The 18,096-nt window shown below is 53.6% G+C and overlaps 1 pseudogene; it reads right to left on the reverse strand.

The window, feature by feature from the left end:
• Positions 1–5,035: 5,035 nt before the first annotated feature.
• LOC115640874 lies at positions 5,036–12,161 on the reverse strand (annotated as a pseudogene).
• Between the last annotated feature and the right edge of the window lie 5,935 nt (positions 12,162–18,096).

Here is an 18,096-nt window from a genome sequence, read left to right on the forward strand (position 1 = left end):
ACTTTAATTGAATTGTCTCGTCAGCGCTGGCCCCCCCACTTAGTAAGACAACACCCATCTTTTCATGTACTGCGTATATATACACACACCTGCTACTGTATTTTCCATTCCAGGCATCCGATGAAGTGGGTTTTAGCCCACAAAAGCTTATGCCCAAATAAATTTGTTAGTCTCTAAGGTGCCACAAGGACTCCTTGTTTTTATTGTCACTGTAGCTACATAGTTCCTTACCTATTATCCATACACACATCTTGCAATGTGTATGACCACCAATGGGCTACCAGCTCTCACATGGCACCTTTTGGTGAACTATTATGTAGCCATCAGCGCCAGGGAATTCCTGTAAACCCTCTGCAGCCCCTGTACTCTCTGCCAGTTGGTACCAAGGGGTCCCTGGGTCATATACACCTTGCCCCCAACCCCGTCAGGGCTGGTTCAGCTCCTCTGTCCCATAAGGAGGGAACGTAAGCCAAGGCCCTGCTATACAGCTGTCTGCAGTGTGTTAAGAGGGTGCGTGCCAACCTCAGGGCAGACTGCTGGGAACCAGGACACAAACCCAAACTGGCTGAGAGTTCTAGACTCAGATTTCACCAACTAACAATCTAGTGCAGAGGTTCTCAAACTGTGGTCCACAGATCACCAGTGGTCCATGAGCTCCATTCAGGTGGTCCGCAGATAGTTCCCTCTAAAGGTGCACGCCTGGGTGGCTGCACACAAGAAAATGAAGGATCGGCCACCTAATTAGTGGAGCCATGCAGGTGTGGCTCCACTAATTAGGTGTCTGGACCTTGGAGAAGATGCACATGTAAGGTGAGGTGGTGGCCAGGGGGGGGAAGGGAATGTGGAGTAGGTGGGAGGGTACAGTGGGTTGAGAAGTGGGGGTGGGGGTGGGGAATTTGGGATGTGCAGGGCTGCAGTAGCCAGAGAAAGAGGCAACTTTCCCCAGTTCCAGGGCTACGGGTGCCAGGGAGAAAGAGAGAGCGCACTTACTTCCCAGCCCCAGCTTGGGAGCTGCTGTGGCAGGAGAGAGATATCCGCCCCTCCACACACACACCTTCCCAGCCCCAGTTCAGGGGCTGCCGTGGCAGGGGATAGAGGGCACATCCATCACATTAGAAAGGTTAAGACTAGTGATATTAAAATATGAGTTGTGTACTTTTATTTGTAGAACAAAAAATGTTAATTATTAAGGGTTTTTTAATATAGTGCTTGTATCCAAAGCACTTTACAATAATTAGCTAATGGTACAAACAATATTTGGAAAGATCATTAAGTGGCCCACCGAGACCCTCAGCAATTTTCAAGTGATCAGCAAAAAAAAAAAGTTTGAGAACCACTGATCTAGTATAAACTCAGGCACTGTAACAGACTGACCATGGAGTCCCCTTGTGTACTCCCATCTGTCTCGCCACTCAGGTGAGCCTGCCTTTGTGACAGTTAGTTCCTTACAGCCAGAATCACTGCAATATTCAGGTTACTCCCCATTCAAAAAGCACTTACCCAGGTCAATTACATTTTAGACATCAGACCACAGACAATGTTTGTATCAAGTTTATTATAGGACAATGTATCAAAAAGGAGAGGATTTGTTTACATACACACACACACACACAACTAAACTAGAATCTTAAGTTTCACAAGGTAACAGAAACATCTACCGCAGTGATGCTCAATGATTCAGAAGCCAAATTAGCAACCGACATTACCCAAAAGAGCCATGGTAGCATGAAACCATTGTTTCATTCACTACGGTACTATCCATATTTAAACAGGGAGTCCAAGTAGCATAGAGATAGTTATTTCTTGTTTGGGGTTTGTATTCCACCCTTTCCCCGGTGCTGAGCTGCTGGAGATCAGCACTTGACGCTGCTTAATGCCCCTCTCCTCTCTGGTGAGTTACAGTCACAGAGGCTCCCAGTATAAGCGCTCAAATATCGCCTTACAATGTGGGATACGACTGTCAGAAGTGAATTAATGCTGCAGCAGCTCACAAGCATTCGATACAGGCTAAGCACATTCTTATAATGTTAATACCTATTTTAACACACAGGTGAGCCCGCGTGACCCCAGCTGGGTATTTCTCAGTGTCCCATTGAGACATGGGAACTTTGGCATGAGCTGGTACCTGGTCTGTGTGTGTCACACCTCCTACCTCCCTGCCTTCTTGTAGAACTGATAAATGAAATTGTTTTCAATTGTTCACTTTATTAATGTAACTTCTGTTTACCATTCACTACACTTGCCTATACTGTAACTTCTGTTCCATATTGTAATTCAAACCCCATTTTAAAACACTCACTCCATTTTGTAAAAGCTTCCTCCAACCTTCATTTTTGCAAATCCTGCTGTAATCTTATTAGTTTAGTTTAGATGGGTGAATGAGGTATGTATGAATGATGGAATCAACCTCCAGCCCCAGCCTGTCCTGATGAGATAAAGTTCAAATACCAACGGCTGAAGACCTAGACAACAGCCCTAAACAAAATAAGAAGCATCCACCCTAAAAAGAAAAGGACAACAGAACAACAGAAGGAAGATCAAAGCCAGGTTCAAGGCTGAAAGTCACGCCTGCAATTGATGGGTGATCAATCTAAACCCAGAGGCAGCGTGACACAGAAAGACCTATAGACTTTGAATCCAAACTAAAAGCCTATAAAAAAGAAGGGTGAGATGAGAGACTTTGGGTAACATTCTGCTGCCAACATGGAAGAACATCGGTGCCTGCCCAACAGAGATCCAGCTCAGCCTTGTGCCCAGCTTTCCTGGCCAGTTAGCTGCCAAAAGCTACGAACCCAAGCTGCAAAATCAAGCCATGAACTTAAGCTATCTTCAGGACTGGTAACTATGCAGCAGCTGCAGAACACCTGATGAATGTGGGTATGTGTGTGTGAATGTGTGTGTGTATAGGTATTAGGTATAATGTGTGTGTGTGTGTGTGTGTGTGTGTGTGTGTGTGTGTGTGTGTGTGTGTGTAGGTATTAGGTATAATGTGTGTGTATAAGAATTAAGATATTAGTTATTAGTCATAAATTGTAACCATAATAAATGTGGCATCTTTGCCTTGTCCCCTTTAATAAGATCCTGCTGGTTTTTACTGGTCTAATATAATTGGTATAACATTCTAACCCACTGGGCTCCAGGAAGGGAGTGAACAGAGCTCTCTCCCCTCCTTACTCCTACATACCAGGGACTAGGTGTCCCATAAGTAAGGGTATGTCTACATCTACAATTTTGCAGCGCTGGTTGTTACAGCTGTATTAGTACAGCTGTATAGGGCCAGTGCTGCAGAGTGGCCACACTTACAGCAACCAGCGCTGCAAGTGGTGTTAGATGTGGCCACACTGCAGCGCTGTTGGGCGGCTGTCATAACCTTAGTCCCAGATTTGGACCTTAGCGTCCAAAATATGGGGGTTAGCATGAAAACCTCCAAGCTTAGCTACCAGCTTGGACCTGGTACTTGCTGCCACCACCCAAAAAATTAGAGTGTTTTGGGGCGCTCTGGTCCCCCTGAAAAGCCTTCCCTGGGGACCCCAAGACCCAAATCCCTTGAGTCTTACAACAAAAGGAAATAATCCTTTTTCCCTTCCCCCCTCCAGGTGCTCCTGGAGAGATACACAGACACAAGCTCTGTGAAACTACACAGAGTGACTCCCCCTCTCTGTTCCCAGTCCTGGAAACAAAAAGTACTTTCCTATTCCCCCAGAGGGAATGCAAAATCAGGCTAGCAAATCCAACACACACACAGATCTCCCCGATCTCTTCCTCCCACCAATTCCCTGGTGAGTACAGATTCAATTTCCCTGAAGTAAAGAAAAACTCCAACAGGTCTTAAAAGAAAGCTTTATATAAAAAAGAAAGAAAAATACATACAAATGGTCTCTCTGTATTAAGGTGACACAATACAGAGGCAATTGCTTAAGAGAATATTGAATAAACAGCCTTATTCAAAAAGAATACAAATCAAAGCACTCCAGCACTTATATTCATGCAAATACCAAAGAAAAGAAACCATATAACTTACTATCTGATCTCTTTGTCCTTACACTTAGAAACAGAAGATTAGAAAACAGAACTACTTCTCCAAAGCTCAGAGAAAGCAGGCAGGCAGAAAAACAAAGACTCAGACACAAACTTCCCTCCACCCAAAGTTGAAAAAATCCGGTTTCCTGATTGGTCCTCTGGTCAGGTGCTTCAGGTGAAAGAGACATTAACCCTTAGCTATCTGTTTGTGACACGGCTTCAAGGGGGATTCGGGGAACGCGAGAGCAAACCGGGGAAGGAGACCAGCTTCGCCGCGGTTTGCTCTCGCGTTCCCCGAACCCCCCTGCAAACCGCAGGGAAGGAGACCTGCTTGCTCGGGGATTTGGGGAACGCGAGAGCAAACCGCAGGGAAGGAGACCTGCTTGCACGGGGGTTCGGGGAACGCGAGAGCAAACCGCAGGGAAGGAGACCTGCTTGCACGGGGGTTCGGGGAACGCGAGAGCAAATCGGGGAAGGAGACCAGCTTCGCCGCGGTTTGCTCTCGCGTTCCCCGAACCCCCCTGCAAACCGCAGGGAAGGAGACCTGCTTGCACGGGGGTTCAGGGAACGCGACAGCAAACCGGGGAAGGAGACCAGCCTCGCCGCGGTTTGCTCTCGCGTTCCCCGAACCCCCCTGCAAACCGCAGGGAAGGAGACCTGCTTGCTCGGGGATTCGGCGAACGCGAGAGCAAACCAGGGAAGGAGACCTGCTTGATTACCAGAGCTTCCTCAGGTATGCTGGGATACCTGCTTATTCCACGGAGGTCAAGAAAAGCGCTGGTAAGTGTCTACACTTGATTACCAGCGCTGGATCCTCTACACCCGAGACAAAACGGGAGTACGGCCAGCGCTGCAAACAGGGAGTTGCAGCGCTGGTGATGTCCTGCAGATGTGTACACCTCCTAAGTTGCAGCGCTGTAACCCCCTCACCAGCGCTGCAACTTTGTGATGTAGACAAGCCCTAAGACTGCGAGTCTTTCACAGAGGTCATGGAAGTCACAGATTGTGACTTTTCGTGTCCGCAGTGGCCCGGTGCAGCTGACCCCAGGGCCACCTGAGCAGCTCCAGGGTAAGCTGCACCAGCCACTTCTCGGGCAGCCCCCGGCCAACACTTCAGGAGCAGTAGCTGGGCCCCTAGCTGCACCCCCAGCAAATATTTGAAAAGGTTACATCGATAACAGTCTTGGTGCTCAGAGCAATCCCTGTCATTCCGGAATGTGTCGGCTGTGATGGTCAGAGATCACAGCAAGGTTTTTCCAGGGCTAATTTCCACAATACCCTTGTTATCAGCCCCCTTTCGCCTTTGTAAACGGATCAGGTTTGGTGCAGATCCAGTACCTCTCACTGGTGCACCGCAAGCTGCTGACACTATTCTCAGTCAGATATGCACAGTCACCATCTGCTGTTATCGGAAACCTGCAAGACAGAAGCCAGGAAGCTGGTGTCAGGCAGTAGTTGGGCGTTTCCCATCAGTCTCAGACGAGGAGACACTTGCACAGTGCAGGGACCTGCTGCACTCATAGCCCCTCATGATTCCCCCTACTGCATCAGCGACAGGCCCCATCCCCAAACCCCCAACACAAGGGGCAGCTAGAAAGGGGGCAGTGGGGCAGCAGGGTCAGGAGAGGTTCTAAGATCAACTGGCCTCCATGGAGCATTTATGCTGGGGGATATTTTAACCCCAGTTCCTGCTCCCCCCACACCCCCAGCTGAGTTTGGACGGGCCCCTGCAGGCCCAACCCACTCAGTCTGCCCCGAGGGAGATTCCAGGTGAGTATCAGCATAAGGAGTGGCAGTAACACTGCACAGAAGAGCTGGGTCAAAGAGACTCACAGGTTGTTGAATTCGGTGCCATTGGCCCATTTCCAGGACTGCCCCAGGTCCCTCTGGAGGCCGATCCAGTGGTCAAATTTGCCTTTATAGCGCAGCATGAAATCCTAAAGACAGCAAAGGGAGAGGTAGTGTCAGAGCCCAACCCTGCTGCTCCCACAGGCTCTGGGCAGGGAATCCCAGGTGCACAAAGAAGGGCTCTGAGTGTTTCCAGGGACTGGCTGGGGAATCTTTGCCATCCCCTTACACAGCACTGGGTAATTAAGTATTAACTCTCCCACCCCAAACCCAGCTCCCCCTCACCCCAATTTCCCCTGGGCTGGGCCAGCTCTTGGGTGCTGCTGGGTCTAAGCTGCCTCCAGCCCCCATGCAAGGTCAGGTTCTGTGTGAAAGCTGCATCTTACAGAGCAGCTGAGCTCCCCTCACCATTGCAGGGGAAGGGGAAGGGGAAGGAAAGAGCCCAGCTGATCTAAATAGGAGATGCTGGGAGAGGCCAGAGATGAGAAAAGCCGCCCCCTCACCCACACCATCCAGCTGCCCTTCGCCTACCCAGGAGCTCTGGCTCTGCAAGTCAAGCGGGGATCTCAGTCCCCCTCCAGCCCAACAGGTCAGTAGATACCTGAGCCAGCCCAGCCCTAGAGAGGGACAGTCTCCTACTGAGAGGGCTGAGAGTGGGTAATCCCCACGGTCACACACTGACACTAGAGGAGCCCTGGCATTCAACAGCTGGAAATCCATTCGCTCTGGCCTCCCAGTACAAGAGGGCTCAGAGCTGCTCCTCACTCTGCAGGGGCAGAGCCCACATCCTACTGCAGCACCAGCCGCTGTGCCAAGGCCAGGCCAAAACAATGAGTGTTTCTCTCACCAGATCCTGCCAGGTGTCAATCACAGCCAGGGAGGTGCCGAGGGAGGAGCAGTGTTTCTGGCTGTTAGTCCAGTTCCCTTTAGCCTCGGAGAAATAATAGCATTTCCCTCGGTACCTGATCCAGCCGTCTGGGCACATGGGGCACCAGGGGCCCAGAGCAGTTGAAGAACGCCCAGGTAACCCTGAAATGAGACAGTAACACGTAGTGTAAGAGGGGACCTGCCCATCTGTGGGAAGAAATGAGCCCCAACAACCCAGGCTCTGAGACTCCCCTGACCCCTGGCAGCTGCTGGGAGGTTGCTCGGGAGCCAGGAGGACACTGGGAATCCAGCCCCAGAAAGGGATTATCTAAGCCCGGTCTCACTGGGCCACTGTCTTGGGTTCATGTTCATTAGGGATGCAGCTGACAAACAGCTCGTGATTTAAAGCACAGAGAACCAGGCCCAAGCTCAATGTTAGAGCAGGGGGTGGGCAGAAGAGTGCCACTGGATAAGAAGTTGAGTTCAGCAGGATTTGCCAGGACTGTTACCCTGAGGAGTTCTGCTAGCCTGGGCCACTGTCCCCATTCCCATGCTTTGTGCTTCCCCAGAGAGGCAGGTTGAGATGATGAAGATGGGAACAAACACCCTTGCCTTCAGGAGACTGAACGCCCGTTGCCCGGGCCCATCCAACACAGGGCAATGGAGATGCTTCTTGTGATACATTTACCTGGCAGGAAGGATTCCTGTGACACTCCTAGACTGGGAGGACTAACAGCTCACAGCATTTCATCCCAAGCACAAGAGCAACATCCACATGATCAACAGAGCAATAAAAGGCAGGTGAACAACTGAGAGGGAAATGAAGTAACTTTCAGTCAGGAACATGAAATGGCCACAAGGTGGAACCAGAACTCCAGCTGTGACACTGACTGGCCAGTTGCAACTTAATGTACTTCTTCTGTAGAGATATTTCTCCTTCTAAATACAGCAGCTGGAAGGAAACTCACTAGACTAACCCTAGGGGAATTCTGCAACACTGCGCATGTGCAGAATTTATGTCCCCTGCAGATTTCTTTGCTTCCTTGCAGAAAAATGACTTTTGCGGCTTCCCTTTGCCTTCCTGTCAAAGTGGTCACATGCCCCCCCCCCAGCAGAGCAGGTGCATTGTTTCAGGCACCTGGAGCAGCCAATGGAGAGAGAAATCACTGGGGAGGGCGGGGCTGGAGATGCCCTGACCAGTGGCTCCTGCTCTATAGCAGGTTCAGCTGCTAATCCCCAGGTGGGCTAGGGAGGATGGAACTTTCTCTTCCCCTGCAAGGAGTGGCCAGGGCTGGGTCAGACCCACCCCCAGAAACCTCTCCGGCTGCAGGATGCTCCACCCTCACCCCACTTCCTGCCCCCATTGCTCCTCAGCTGTGGCAGGGAGGGGATCACTGTTAAGGGAGCAGCTCCCCTGTCCACCCAACCCCTGTACATCCAGACCCACCTCATACCCAGATCACCCCTCCACCCGGAGCCTCAATAAGCCCCCTGAATCCTAACCCACACCCCAACAAATCTTGCATTCTGGAACCCCCACCAAGCCACCCACACCCAGATTGTCCCACACAGACCACAAACACCCCACACCAAGCTCCTCCACACTTGGATCCTGCTGGGCTGAGCCTGCTCACCCACACCTGGGGCAGAAGGGCAGGGCCCCAGGGGCAGACCCAGCCCTTGCCTTGTGACAGGATCAGGTGCATCCCTGCTACTGAGTTTATGTCCAGACCTCCTGCAAATTTTATTTGTCGATAAATGTGAATTTTAAAATGTGTGCAGAATTCTTATTTTTGGCACAGAATTCTCAGGAGTACTAGAAGCTCTCACTGCAGTGTAACCCTTTTAATGCCAGAGAGAGCAGCAGCAGTGGGAGTCACCTATAACTTATACCACAAAGCTATTGGCAAGGTCAGAGCAGTAGGTGAATAACCTGAGGCAGGGTTATCAGGGTCACTATGGGGAAGAGTTGCTAAGCTGTTCCAAACACCATGTCAGTTCGGGATTCCCCCCTCTCACCGCCTCCCCTCCCCACCCCGTCACGGCTACTTGCTCTCAGCCTTAGCTGTCCCCTGCGGCTGGAACACACCGACATTTGGGAGAACATTAGCAGCTGAGGCAGAGAATGAGCAGGGCATGTGCCAGGCATGTATTTCCCTGGAGTTATCACGGTGCGGTGTGCTGTGCGCACTCATGCTCACACAAGAACGGAGCAGGGCAGTCACGATATAAGCTGCTGCTCTGTGTGTCATGTGTCATTTCAGGGAGCATCTGCAGCTGGGTGGGGCACAATTTCACATCCTGTAGAGAGCTGGATATGGGAATATACAGGCCCTCAAGAGAAAAGCTGTCAGGCCCGTGGGCCCCTTCCAGTATTGGCTAGGATAGACAGGGCACAGCAAGGACCCTTTCAGCTCTAAGAGCCCTTGACTGGTGCCATCTCCACCATCTGACCACATAGTGTTCTGGGGGCTTCCTGACCCACAGGTGTGGAACCCCAAGCTGATAGCTCCCACCTTACGCTGTGTGAGCCAACACTGCCCATTGCAATAGCCGGCCAGTCCAGCAGGGAGCTGGGACTCACAGCCCACCAGCAGCAGGGCGGCTAGCACCAGTGTAAGGATGGGCATGCAGCTGCACATTACACAGATGTGCTGGAGCAGTGTGTCCTGCTGTGGTAACTTACTGCAGTGCCCAGCACCAGGGCAAGCCCCTTTCTGCACTTCTGCAGCCTTTCTACAGTAGCAGTTTGCACTGTATCAATGTCATTACATCAGCACAAAGGATTCCTAATGCAGACAGACCTGCATTCACCCTCCTCTGCCCACTGCTAAACCCTCCTGGGGCCCAGTGATCAGATCCCAAGGCAACAGATAAATCTCACCCCTGACAGTCTCACAGCCCCCCTCGCTCCACACTATTGGCAAGTACAGTTGGGTTCACGCTCACCATGAACAGCCACCCTCTGCGCTAGCCTTCGCTGTCTGTGCAGGTGGGGAAGTCAATAGCGCTACGGGACCCTGCACTGCCAAGGTCACTAACTGGTGGGTTTCACACGGCGTTAATGGAGGTGTCTGTGCTGTGTTCTACAGCTCATTTCAGTGATATGCCAGCATCTGCCAGCCCGGCCCTGGGCATGACCCGGGGATGCAGGAAGCCAGGCTGGTACCTCTAGGCGATGTTGTAGGCAGAGGGCCCAGCTCATTGCTGCCCTGCACCTTCTCCTGTCAATCACTCCCATTGTGCATGGGGGTACCAATGACTGTACCTGGGGCCCGGCAATAGTGACTTGGGCCCCAAGGGCTCAGAGCTGGCCTGGGGTGAGCTAATGTCAGTCAGATCGTCCGACACAGAGAGCGCCCAGGTGCAGGGGTCTGGGAGGGAGGAGGATTGTGGAGGAACATCCCCCAGGAACCCTCTGTCCCAGAGGCAGAAGCCAGACAGGTCAGGAGGAGAGACTGTGACTGTGGTGGCTCCAGGGGGAATGGGATGTGCAGAGAGGGGCAGGGAGGGCTGAGAACTCACCTGTCAGGACAATAACAGTGATGAGGAGACCTAAGGACATAACTGTGAGCACAACTGTAGCTGTCTTGTAGTTACATTTCTTGCCATTACGATGAGGTTCTGAAACACAAAGACCCGTCAGGCAGGGCTGCGAGGACACGTCTCAGTGACAGCACCAGAGCTGGAGCTGCCCTAAAACATGCCCAGTTCTGTCGATTGCTCCTTCCATCAGACGCTCTGGGAGAGGAGCCCTGAGCCTCAGGCAGGCTGGGGTTGGCAGAACAGTCCCTCCTTCCCCTCAGCCCAGGGCCCCCCCCCGCGCACCCCCAGCCAGGCTGTCACGGGGCCTGGTGAGCTCAGGGGCACAGAGACAAGGACCCGCATGTTCTGATGGCAAAACCTCAAGCTGCCCCCCCCATCGCCCTGCTGTGCCCCGTGCCGAGCGCTGGCTGGGTCCACACTGCCGAGCGCAACTGTTCCCGCACACCGGGGTCTCACATTGGCCATACACAGCAGAAGGGGGGAGAATGAACCAGGCAGAGATGGGCCAGGGCTGTCACAGGGGGTCTGACACACCCAGCCCAAAAGGCCCCTGCACAGCCCCACAGCCACCGCTGTGTGTGCCAGGCAGCAGCTGTGAGCCAGGGATTGGTGCCCTGAGAGCCCCTGGGGGAGATCCAGTCCCTGCCGCCCAGGGATAGGGGGTTGCTGGGCACTGGCTGTTGCCACTGAGAACATTGCCCCAGGTGGGGCAGCCTCAGTGTCCCCTCCAGCCAGTTCCCAGGCAGGGATGTCCCATTACCTGGCTCCCCGTAAGTCCACAGGTGTCCATTGCCCTCAACACGCAACTCCCACAGCGGCTCTCCGCTCCCAGCAGCTCCAGTTTCTGGCCACATTGTCTCTCAGCGACACTCAGGCTACAGATGCTGCTGCAGGCGCTGGGCTGGGATCGGCTCCTCTCGGTCTGACTGGGTCCCATTCAGCAGCAGCAAAGCCGAGCCGGGCGGGGGTGCTGGCCCTGGTCCCCCTGCCTGCTCCGACTCTCCAGCCGATCTGGCAGCCGAGACGGACCCAGCAGGGCAGGTCAGGGTCAGGGTCGATTTGTGGTTTCTCGTTCCCTGCCCAGCAGCCCAACCCCCTGCCAGAGGCGGTGCCATGATGATTAAACCCCTTAACCGCCATCGACCCCTCCACCCCCCAGGGCTTCAGAGACCCGATCTGCTGCGGGCCCCACCCCGCGTGACGGGCACCCCGCTGGAGGGGGAGCGGAGCCCCCGGGGAACCAGCGCGCGCAGAGACCGGCAGGGGGCAGCAGCCCCGCCAGCGCCGGAGCGACCCGCGATGCCCCGCCCCGGGGGTTTAAAGATCCGAACACCGGGGGGCGGGGCAGGCGGCTCATTTGCATAGAGCGCGCACGCCCCGGTTCCTAAATGCGCATGTGCAGCATGTCCCTGCCGGGTGACTGTCAATCCGCAGCTTGGCTCCGGTCCAAGCCCAGCACGTCGGGGAACCTCCGCCTCTCCGAGCGAGCCTGTCCCGCTCGGTCCGTCGCCCCAGCCATGAGCGGGGGTGGGGGGCGGACTTTCTCCCCGACCCCGTCATCCAGCTTCCGCGCGCGGGCGCGAGACACACACACACACACACACACACACACACACACACACACACACACACACACACACACACACACACACACACACACACACACACACACACACACACACACACACACACACACACACACACACACACACACACGTGTCTGCGTCTCCCCGCCCCCGGCCCGTTCTGTCCTTCGGTCTGCCCGGGCGGCGACGCCTCTTACCCGAGCGTCCCGCGGGCTCCAGCCGGCCCGGGGTCGCGGGGACTAGACACGGGGAGCAAGGAGCCGCGCTGCCAGCCAGACTCGGCTGCTAGTTCTGGACTCAGCGGAGTAGCTACTCCGCGCCCCTGTCCCGCTCAGCGCCCCGCCTCCTGTAACCACTCCGCCGCTCAGCGCCGCGCAACGCTCCTCCCCAGACCCCCCCCCGTGTAAATCTCCTCCCAGCTGCCACCGTCTGCGCGCCTGGCGCCCTTCGGCTGCCCGGGATCGGCCGGTGGCCTTACCCAAAAAACTGCTTCCGGAGACCCAGCACCCGCTGCCCGGGCACAGCCGGACACAGGGCGATGGAGACGCTTCTTGTCATACGTTTGCAGGCTAATGGGGTCACAAATAGCCCCTGCCATGGGGCAAAGAATGGCGAAGCCTGATAAAAGATGAGGAGGAATAGGGGTACATAGAATCCCTGCTGGAGGGAACTAGGGGAGCTGGTAGGGGGACGGGGACATACAACCCTTGCCATGGGGAGGAGAATGAAGTGAGGGGAGAATGGGGGACACACAGAACCCCGGGACGGGGGCAGACCGGGTGAACCTAGCATCGGGGAAGGGGGGCACACAGAGCCTCTGGCATGGGGGTGTCCCAGCCTTGCTACGCCCTGGCTTTTAAACGTTCTCCTGTGTGGAACCCCTTCAGTCTGCGGGAGCCCACAGGGAGGGCTCATGTGTTCCACAAGGGCAGGGCCACGCAGCCTCATTGACTCCTGGCCTGGCTTTCGGGCTCCAGCACCTCCTGTTTCTCACCATGGCTGTAAACAGTGATGAGGGTATGGCTACATTTGGAATTTCAAAGCGCTGCCCCGGCTGCATGTAAACCACATCCCTTACGGGTGTAGCGTGCTCCCAGCGTGCTGGGAGCCGCGCTCCCAGCGCTGCTGCCCTAATTACACTGACGCTTTACAGCGCTGTATCTTGCAGCGCTCAGGGGGCTGTTTTTTCACACCCCAGTTGCAGCGCTGTAAAGTGTGAGTGTAGCCAAGGTGAGGAGCCCAGGACTCACTCCCCAGGGCCTCACAGAAAGATAGGGGAGAAACAGCTGTTGGAGCAGCCTCTGAGAGGCAATGGAAACCCAGAGGGATCAGGAGACGCATCCAGTGAAGGGAGACTACAAGAGGATCTGGAATGGCAAAGACCCAGAGCCAGGCCTGCATGTGAGGCTGACCCATTATGGAGCTATAGCAATCGCTTGAAGGTCAATTTGCAGCTGAATTCAGATTTCATTGTTAGCCTGATTTACTCTCCTTTTCAGGGCCTTCCATAGGATTTATGGGGCCCCTATACCCCACGTTCACGTGTGGTTTAGATAAGGGGAGTCTTTTGAAGGATGTATTTAAAAAACGATATGGCTGAAAATCCAAGCATTTAAGGCGAAAGATGAATACTCAGATTGCACATCTAAAAATCTATGCAAGGATTTTGTAAAGAAGTGATTTTACTTTCGGGGAGGGGGTGCTCCATCTCCACCCCAAAGCCCCACCTCGCTCCACCTCTTTTTTTCCTTCCTAGGGAGCGAGGCAACATCTCAGAGCAGAAGTCCAGCATCGGAGAGTCCTCAGGAAAGATCAGCTTAATCCTGAGTCCATATTGGTGAGTGCCACGGAGAAGCTGTGTTCTCATTCTCTGAGATCCATCTTCAAGTATCTCTCTGGCCTGGCTCCCTGCTCTGTTCCTAGCAGCACCCTTAAGCAACAGTCACCTGGCACCTCCCAGCCATGCTGTGTTTGCATGTGTTCGGCTCCTCAGGCGCCCATTGACTCTTCTGGATTATCCATAACGTGTAGGCTCTAGTCAATTCACATTAATGATTCCGGGTCTCCAGCCCGGTGGCTCTGTGAGTCAAACACCGTGTCCTTTCCCTTCTACGCTTTGTGTATGGCAGGACAAAGTGCATATGGAAACTGATGCCTGCATCTGCCTTGGGCCCTTGCTCACTGACTCTGGGGTGCTTTCCCTGTCTCTCTGTCTGTGCTGTTGTGCACCCACTGCTGGATCCATTCTCCTGCCCTGCCCCATCACCATTGCCGGCACTGACTCTCTGGGTTGCATTATTCCCATCTGCTGTCTGCAGCGTGTATCCCTAAGTTCCCTCTAAGCTGCACGGCCGTGCAGCAGGCTTTCAAGGGCTGCACGGGTGGGGAGAGGTGCCCCTGCCTCAGCCCAGCCCAGCCCGTCCAGAGCTGCCATGACCGTAGAGAGGTGCCCCTCACCCAGCCCAGCCTCCCTGCAGCTGCTGCGGCAAGGATGTGTTGCCTCTCCCCTGGCCCTGAGCTGCTGTGGGGACAGAGGGCTGGGGTGAGTCCTCTTTCCCCGCTGCAGCCCAGGGGTAGCCTGCACCACAAACCCCCTCATTCCCCAGCCCTACCCCAGAGCCTGCACCCCCAGCCAGAGCCCTCACCTCCCTGCACTCTAACCCTTTGCCCAGCCCTAAGCCCCCCACCCGAACCCCTGATCCCACCCCCACCACACATCACCTCCATATTGGCGCACATAACAAAATTAATTCCACACATAGACAGAAAAAATTAGAGGGAACGTTGATCCCACCCCCTAACATCAGGTGATGCAAAACATTCCCCCTCCCAATCCTCATTGATTTGGCATTGCATTGTCTGCAGGGTGAATTGCTCCAACCACTGTGCTATCTATGCGGGGCTCATCTCTCTCGTGTCTTGGTTGGTGGGTTGCCCTGCTTCCCCATCCCCCCCCCCAGGAGAGAGATGAGGGGAGGGGGACTAGGGTGACTGGCAATCAAGGTGGGGTTTGATCACTTTCTCTGGCTGGAGCTTTAGAGCAGAAGAAAAGAGGAATTACAGAGAGCACAGAGCTGAGTCATTGTACAACAGCCTTGGGTAATTTTTTATCCTGACCACAATCTGTCACTGTACTTGGCTGGCAGCCCAGTCATTGTGAGTAGCAGACCAGCAAGTGTAGGAACGGGAAGCGTCTGACTCACCCCATACTTTCAGATTTCTGTGTCAGACTTGCTTTTGTGTATTGCTATGAATTTTCTGTGTATGTAAGGCCATTTGCAGGCTCATATGCACAATAGATCTCAGTATGCAGCTGCCTCTCTGCTGGGCTGGTTCTATTAAAAGCTCTCCTGGCTCCTCTGCCTGTGCTGTTGTGCACCAGCTGCCCTTCCCATCTGTCCCCTGAAGGACTGACCTGTTCTCCTGCAATGGGAAGGAATGGGAAGATTGTGCTTTGAAGTTGTCTAGGGTCTCTCTGAAGCAGGTCTCCGTGCCACAGACACAGACTGAGGTGAGTCTCCTTGTTGTTACTGAGGGGTCAGCACTGCACTGGGTGCTGAATTCAAGCACAGAAAGAACTAGATCCCTGCCCCATGGAGCCTGCAGCCCAATTCTCTTGGCAACATTGGTAGATTTAGTGCTGATGGCTGGACGATGTGCAGTGTCTGAGGTGAATTGCAGCAGAGGGAGGGGGGCTAGACTCCCCTGCAGAGGGGCTTTCTAATAGGCTACAGTCACCCTACTTCACCAGCACTGATTCCAAGGGGTAGCCACAGCAGGGTGCATTGCCCCCCACTCTTTCCAAACCAGAACCAGGAGGCCAGGGGTGGATTCTCTCGTGCCATGGCTGCAATGAGTGCAACATGCATCCTCTGCCCCGTGCACTGTCTGGTTTAGAGTGACGTGTGGGGAGGGAAAAGTCTGTCTGCAGTGCTACAGCAGTGATAGCAACAATGCTCAGGAGCATCAAGAGGCTCTTTAATGTGTCTCTTTGCAGCACAAGATATTACAGTTATTAACCAGTCAGGATGCTTTTACTGCGTTATTCACCAATAAAGTTATCAGCTTGCACTAAGTTATTAACTTCTTTGCTGTGAATACAGATATAAACTAAACATTTCCCCTGCCATACTGTTGAAATATGAGTAGTACTATAGTAAATGAAACACTGGATTCACACGACTGTGGCTCTTTTGGGGAATGCCGATCACTAATTTGAATCCTCAGTCACTGAGCTCTGAGTATCACTGCACTAGTGTGATCTAGTCCCAGGGTTCTCACAACAAAATTTTTGGTGGCCTCAGAGAGCTGCCACCAACTCTTTCTGGTGGCCGCTCTGACCATTTTTCCTGAAATACTTAATTAACTTTAGGAAAAACAAATAAATATGCACAGATCCGCCTCCCAATCACTGTAATTTCTTTATGTAGGAATTGTTTTTGCAAACTCAGTAATAAAAATAATGTACAGTTGTCTCTCTTCTCTGTTGTGAAAAGTTTAATATCTCTTTTCACAGCAGACTTACTCAGCCCCAGCAACACTGGGGACAAATTAAGCCCTGGATGGGTAGGTGGATATGGAGGCTGCGGGATCCAGAGGCACTGGGGGAGGCAGCGAGGGCCAGGGTGGTGACCTTGGAGCTGGATCCCGTCACCATATGGTGGGGGAACTGAGCCTGAAGCCCCATGGCTAGAACCTGCCGCCCACCACCCAAAGCCTGAAGCCTGACCCCACTGGCCCTGGGAAGGTGGGGAACTCACTGGCTGTCTGCTCCTCCAGCGTTTGTGTCTCCAGAGGTGGGCAGGGCCCAACCACTACTGGCAGCCCTGGAGGAGGGCGCCACTGCTTCCCTTCCCCACTCCCCCAATCACCACCCAGAAGGCTGTGGCTGCAAGAAAAGTCCCTGGTTGTCACATTTGAGAAACGCTGAGAGAGGCTGGGGATTCTGGGCTAGGAAGTCCATCACTCAGTGGCTGGACCCCCAATTTCCCCAGAGGCAGCACCACTGATTTCCATCCCTGTTGGTTAGCCAGAGACAATACCTTGAAATGGTCCCTGACTTTTGGGACCGGGTGGAATGACAGGCCCTGTGTGAGCCAGGCTGGATGTTTTCAACTTTCAAAATGAACATACTCCAGCCGCCTGCCAAATCTTGACACAGAGCCAGACGAGAACTCTCCCAGTGGTTACTGCAGGCAATGTATCAGTCACACACACTCTGCATTGTACAATCCAGGCTGAAGCTACTTTAGCATTGACATAAGCAACTCTAGTGGTCAGAGCGTTCAAACCCTGGTTACACACCAGTGCTCATGTCAACATTTCACAAGCACCAGCCTGGTTACACAGTGACTTTGGGGTGCACTAACTGTGGGGTGCAGCACTGCCCCCTCCACCTGCTCTGATTCTGGGGTACAGTCACTGCAGGGTGCACAGTCCCCTACAGGTGCACTGAAGCCAGAGCACAGAAACTGCAGTCTGCATGACACCCCCCCCCCACTCCCCTGCATTTATCCCAAGGTGTAGTCACTATGGAGTGCCATGCCCCCCACCTCACTGATCCTGGAGTGCAGTCAGTGTTCCCATATTTCACCCCAACCTCTGCCCTATTCTGCTGCCCACCCTGATTCCTGCCTTCTGTCGCTCTGCAGTAGGTATTAAAATGATATAAACACACCACAGAGCTCAGATCTACCTCCTGCTAACATCTCCCACCTGCGTGTCTCTGTCTAGGCTGATGGTGGGAGCTGGTTTAAGTTACATGGTGCATAGAGGGGGGCCAGATTGAGGGGTGCAACTCAGCTCCCCATCCCCCCCTCAGTGTTTCACCTCTCAGAGGTGCACAGATTCCAGGGGCTGTGACTGAGGGGTTCATTCCCAGCTCTGGGTTTTCTTTGTCGCAGTCTTTGGGGGTTGTTCCCCCCGCCTCCCCTTCTTCTCTCTTTTTCCTTCTCCAGTCCCTCCTTCTACCCTGATTCTTTCCCTCTCCCCTTGCTGTGTTTCTCCTGTTTCCTCTTTTCATTGCCTGGTTTTCTCCCTCCTTCCTCTCCACTCCTCAATCTCTTCCCCCTTCCCCTCTCCTGAGCCCGCTCTGCATGGAGAGGGCACAAGGACTTCCCTAGTGTGTTTGTGTTTGCGTGGGATGGGGGGTTAGGAAGCTGTCTCTGACGAGCAATGTGTTGTGTCATCCTTCGGCTCCGGAGTTAGTTTCACTTTCCAGCGGACATTT

This window comes from Gopherus evgoodei, unplaced genomic scaffold (genome assembly GCF_007399415.2).
Source record: "Gopherus evgoodei ecotype Sinaloan lineage unplaced genomic scaffold, rGopEvg1_v1.p scaffold_32_arrow_ctg1, whole genome shotgun sequence".
Taxonomy (NCBI): Eukaryota; Metazoa; Chordata; order Testudines; family Testudinidae; genus Gopherus; species Gopherus evgoodei.